This window comes from Mus caroli, unplaced genomic scaffold (assembly GCF_978045245.1).
Source record: "Mus caroli unplaced genomic scaffold, Mus_caroli_1 scaffold_4, whole genome shotgun sequence".
Lineage (NCBI taxonomy): Eukaryota > Metazoa > Chordata > Mammalia > Rodentia > Muridae > Mus > Mus caroli.
The window spans coordinates 118,249,722-118,255,526 of NW_028227259.1; positions in this window are offsets into that span (position 1 = coordinate 118,249,722).

Consider the following 5,805-nt stretch of genomic DNA (forward strand, 5'->3'; position numbering starts at 1 on the left):
CAGAGAGAGACCTTGTCTCAAAAACATAAAAGCCATGGGCGAGAGAGGTGGTTCCATGGTTAAGAGCACTTGCTGCTCTTCCAGAGGACCGGAGTTCAGTTCCCAGCACCCACTTTTAGGTGGCTCACAACTGCTTGTAACTCTAGTTCCAGGGGATCTGATGCTCTTCTACAGGCATCCGCACAGATGCACAGACTCACAGACACACAGACAATGAAAAAAATTAAGTTAGATGAAGTGGAAACAACAAAAACTAAAAACAACCAAACAAAAACCTTGACAGTCCAGTGCAGGGTGTCCCAAATACCCAGGGTGTTCTTCACCTCTCTTGTTCCCAAGAATCATCACAAACATTCCCATGGGACAGGTCCTGCTCTGTCCTCACGTGTCAGATGAGGGAACAGGTCTCAGAACAGAAACTAACTCGCACAGAGACACTCGGGCGGGAGAGGGGTAGATCTGAAGCTACAGCTCCGTTTCTGGGGACTATGCCCCTCAGGTTCCAGGCTTTCTTTGAGATTCCCAAGCAAAATCATCCTTTGTGGAGTTAATCGAAGATGCCAAGTTACTGAAAATGTGGGACAACTAAAATAAGTTGAAGACAGAAAATAAGTGTAGTGTGGTAGCTTGCATTGCCGTGGAAAATGCCCAGATGAACAACACTTCAAAGGTAAAAGGTGTGCTTTGCTTTTTTTAATACCCCAAATTTTCAGAGATGTCAGTCAATGCTCATCCAGTCTAGGATGAGATGACAACAGTGTTGTAGAAGCCAGTGACAAAGAAAAGCAGCCTGCAGCGACACAGCCAACAGGCAGGGAGGGGCTGAAATCCACATGAACCATCAAAAGCAAAATACTGGGGCCTGGAGACCAGGACTCCAGTTCAGTTCCCAGGACCCACATCAAGTGGCTCACAACTCTCTGAAACTAGAGAACCACAGGTTCTGACACCCTCTTCTGGCCTCCTCAGGCACTGACCTGCTCGTGTGTGTGTGTGTGTGTGTGTGTGTGTGTGTGTGTGTGTGTACGTGCCGTGTTCATATGTGTGGCGTTTCACTTGTGCATGCAGGGGGATGCATTTGTGTGTGTGACACTCATTACCTTCCTTGATGGTTCCCTTTAAGATAACTAATCCTTATTTGACCCATTTGCTAACCCTGACCTGACCTGACCTGACCCGTTTACTAACATTTTTACTTGAATCCAGAGCTAGCTGTTCTAGCCAGTCTGTCTACTCTCTTTGTTTTGGGATTCCTTGCTGTGGTGGTTTGTGTATGATTGGCCCACATAGTGACACTATTAGGAGGTGTGGTCTCGTTGAAGGATGCATGTCACTGTGCAAGTGTGCTTTGAGAGCTTCCTCCTAGCTGCCTGGAAGGCACTCCTCTGTCTTCAGAACAGGATGTAGAACTCTTAGCTCCTCCAGCACCATGTCTGCCTGGATGCTGACATGCTTCCCACCGTGATGATAATGGACTGAACCACTGAACGTGTAAGCCAGCCCCAAATAAATGTTGTACTTATAAGAGTTTCCTTGGGAGCCGGGCATAGTGGCGCACGCCTTTAATCCCAGCACTCGGGAGGCAGAGGCAGGCGGATTTCTGAGTTCAAGGCCAGCCTGGTCTACAAAGTGAGTTCCAGGACAGCCAGGGCTAAACAGAGAAACCCTGTCTCGAAAAACCAAAAAAAAAAAAAAAAAAAAAAAAAAGAGTTTCCTTGGGCTGGAGAGATAGCTCATCTCAGCGGTTAAGAGCACTGACTCCCTCTTCTGAAGGTCCTGAGTTAAAATCCCAGCAATCACATGGTGATTCACAACCATCCACAATGAGGTCTGACTCCCTCTTCTGGTGTGTCTGAAGACAGCTACAATGTACTTACATATAACAATAAATAAATCTTTCTTTCTTTTCTTTTTTTTTTAAATAGAGTCGCCTTGGTCATGGCATCTGTTCACAGCAATGGAAACTTAACTCAGACACTTGTACCTGCCTCCTGCACACCAGGACTTCAGGGATGTCCCCACTCCCACCTGGCATGTATGGGTTCTGGGGAGTCAAACTGTGGCCTTTATGGTTGCAAGCCAGTGTTTTACGCACTGAGCCATCTCCCTACCCTGTCATGGCTTCCTTTTACCTCATATTTATTTGTCACAGCTTGTCCCACCCATACTCAAGTCTGCCTCACCTCTGCAGTACACCAGATCCCCTCACTCCTGCCCTACACCAGATACCCTCACCCCTGAGCTACACCAGATCCCCTCACCCCTGCTCTACACCAGATCCTCTCACCCTTGTGCTACAGCACCTTTGGCAGCATGATTCCTAGCCACAGATGAGTGGTTGAGGAGGTACACTTCTGTCCTCAAGGCATCTATTGCTGGCCTGGGGCTGGGATGTATGAAATTCTGGCTCCCACCCCCAGCACTGAATAACACTGGTTATGGTGGTGTGTGCCTAAAATCCCAGCAGTCAGGAAGACCAGGAATACAAGTTGTTCTTGAGTTTAAGGCCCTGTCTCAGAAAATCATATATATGCATATATGATATCATAGGTATGACACAATATGCAAACACTTGTTAGTAACTTTTTCTCAGTCATGGATTCAAATGCTGTTGAGTTATTATGTAACCCTATGATAATTATCTTGGCCAACTGGAAACGATCTTGAAGAGTCTCTGTAGGAACTGTCTATATCAGCTGGCCCTGTGTGTCTTTATTTTTTATTTTTGATTGTTTGAGACAGGGTTTCTCTGAGCAGTCCTGGCTCTCCTGGGACTCCCTCTGTAGACCAGGCTAGTTTCAAGTTTAAAGATCCATCTGCCTCGTCTCCCAAACTTAGAGATTCACCTAACTCTGCCTCCCGAAGGCAGAGATTAAAGGCATGCAGCACTGTGTCTCTCAATTAATTTAATTGATATGGGAGACAAAGCCCACTGTGGTGTTCGCATTCTGTAGGTTGGGGCACCTGAACTGTGTCAGAGTAGAAAAGTCAACCTGCGCACCAAGCAAGCAAGGAAGCCTGAGAGCATTCATATTATTGTTATTACTATTCTTATTAATATTAAATTTTCATCTTTATATTATAATCAATCATTTATCATCAGCATCATCACTCTTGACTGTTGGTGTGCTGTGACTTACTCCCTCAAGTTCCTGCCACTGTGGCTTCCCGACAACATAGAGTATAACCAGGAATTGTGAGCTAAAAGAAGCCCCTTTGTTTCCTCAGTTGAATTTGCCCCGATACTTTATCTCAGCAGCAGAACTGAAACCAGGACAGATTTCCACTGTACTCCCATGTGTGTTCTCAATGTAACCAGAAGCAAGAACCTGAGCACTTGTGCACCGATGCTTAAAAACAACACTAGTCACAGAAACCAAGAAGTGGGACCTGGGGTGACAGTGAGCATCCAGCATTCCTGAAGCCTGAGGTTTCAGTTCCCAGGACCGAATGAAAAGTGGCCTTGATGGCACAAACCTGAAATCCCAGTATTCAGGAGGTGGAGGCGGGAGGATCGGAATACAAGATCGTCAAACCGTGGCCATCAACAAAGAACGAAGTCTGATAGGAACTACACTTCAGATCCACCCTGAAAACGTTATGCTAAATGAAATAAATCCAGGCCCAAGGGCCAGATGCTATTGAATTCACACAGCACAGATGTTGAACCCATAAGGATAGAAGATGAAATAGACATCATGGAGAGAGAGAAAGAAAAGATCCCTGTTTAATAAGTGTGGTTCCTGACTGGGGAATTTAAAAGTTCTATAGGGAATGTCAGTACGTTGCTCACACCGCCGAGCTTCGTACTTATAAACTGGGCCAGTGAGATAGGTCAACAGGGAGTGGTGCTTGCTGCCAAACATGATAACCTGGGTGTGAGTGTTCTCTAATTCGCCCGCGAATAAGGACACCACACACAATAGGGTTCTTCTGCAGCAAGCTTTATGCGTCTTGAGAGGGAGAGCATAAGCTTCACAACCGGAGACCTCAGGCAGTCCGAGCCCCTCCTTTTTATAAGAAATTCTCCCTGCCTCGGACGTGGCAAGCCATGATTGGCTCAACACTGATTGCCCTATCCCTGAGGCGGAGCTGCCCGGGGCGGGGATTTCCAGCACAGGATGTTTACAAGTTGTTATTGAGGAAATGACTCAGCACAGGATGTTTACGAGATAGTACTGAGGAAATGACTCAGCACAGGATGTTTACGAGATAGCACTGAGGAAATGACTCAGCACAGGATGTTTACGAGATAGCGGCGCTCCACACCTGGGTTTGAACACGCATGGTGGAAGAAGAGAACAGAATTCCTGAGGCTGGCCTCTGACTTCCACATGCAAGTCATGACACATGCCTCCCCAATAATTTTTTAAATTGGCTAAAGATTGTAAGATGGTTCTGTTGCTGTGGAAAACAATCTAGAAGTGTCTAAAGAAAAAAAGAATCTATAATCTCATTACTTGATGTATATCTGGAAGGGCTGAAAACAAGACCAGAAAGAGAGGGGTTATGTGCCCGAGTTTATTGCCAAGAAGTGGAAACGACCTGAATGTCCATTGAGACATTGACAGGGGAGAGAAACTAGTACTTACAATGGAATATTACTCTCCTGTAAACAAGACTTTACGCCAAGTGAGCTAAGACAGTCACCAAAAAACTCTGAGCGACTCCTGTCCTGAGAGGACAGCAGACAGCCAACCTCAACCTCACAGGATCCGAAATATAAGGGAAATTACTAGAACAGAAGACAGGAAGGGGGAGTTACTCAACACACACAGTTCGGCTTTGAGAAGAGAAATGGTATAAAAATCTGTTGCACAGCAGTGTGCCCACACAAGCGAGAAATCTAAAAATTCTAACACCTTTTTTATTGTATGTATGACAGAGGGAGATTTGCAGCTGATACATATCTAGTTTGTTTCCATGTTTTGCTGTTTTAAAGAGTGAATTCACATACATTTGTGTGGGACTGTGTAGGACTTCGAATAAACCTAATAGAAACAGATTTCTAAGACACTGCATTTTAATTTATTGCATTTGTGTGTCTGTGCACTTGTGTATATATGTGTGCACGTGTGCATGCAAGTGTATGTGCATGTGTTTGCATGTCTTTGTATGTATCTGTATGTTTATAGGTGTGTGTGTGCGCGTGTGTATATGTGTGTTGGGTGCATGTGAATGCATGCATGTATGTGTATACATGTATGGGTATGTATATTGTGCATATGTGTGTGTATGTGTAGTGTGCATATGTGTATATATATGTGTGTGTGCTGCGTGTGCCTGTGTGCGTATGTGAAGTGTGCATCTGTGTATATATGTGCGTGCCTGTGTGCAAGTGTATGTATGTGCATATACGAGTGTATGTGCAGGCATATGCATGTGTATGTGTGCATGTGTTTGTGCGTGTGTGTGTGTGTGTGTGTGTGTTGCGCACCACAGCACACATAGGAAGGTCCTGATAACTTTGGTTCTCTTCTACTGTATGGTATGGTTCTGGGCACTGAACTCAGGGCGTGAGATTTGGGGGCAGCTGTTTTTACCTACAGAGCCATCTTGCTAGCCCCACATTCTCAAAAATCAAAGCTAGAACCATCTATTTTTAAATTTTCCAGTTTAATAACAGCCTTTCCACATGAACCAAGCTCCGTCCTGGAGGCGGAGCAAATGCGAAGGCTTATAGCTTCCGAAGTGGTCCCCGGCCCCGGGAAACCTCCCTTAGCAACGAATCAGGCCGCGGTTGCTAGGAGCAAAGGAACCGGGGAGGAGTCGTCCGTGCACTATTTCAGTCCGGTGTGACTAACT